We start from the raw sequence: 205 nt of genomic DNA on the forward strand, positions 1-205 counted from the left end.
GACAGGAGAGCCGGCCCCAGGCCCCCGATGGGACAGCCGGCTCCAGGGACCCAACGGGAGAGCCGGCCCCAGGCCCCCGACGAGAGAGCCGGCCCCGGGGACCCGACAGGAGAGCTGGCCCCAGACCCCCGGACGAGACAGCCGGCCCCAGGCCCCCAACGGGAGAGCCGGCCCCAGGCCCCCGACGGGAGAGCCGGCCCCGGGG

Source organism: Terrapene carolina, unplaced genomic scaffold (assembly GCF_002925995.2).
Source record: "Terrapene carolina triunguis isolate 2854851 unplaced genomic scaffold, T_m_triunguis-2.0 Scaffold30687, whole genome shotgun sequence".
In the NCBI taxonomy this organism is placed as follows: Eukaryota; Metazoa; Chordata; order Testudines; family Emydidae; genus Terrapene; species Terrapene triunguis.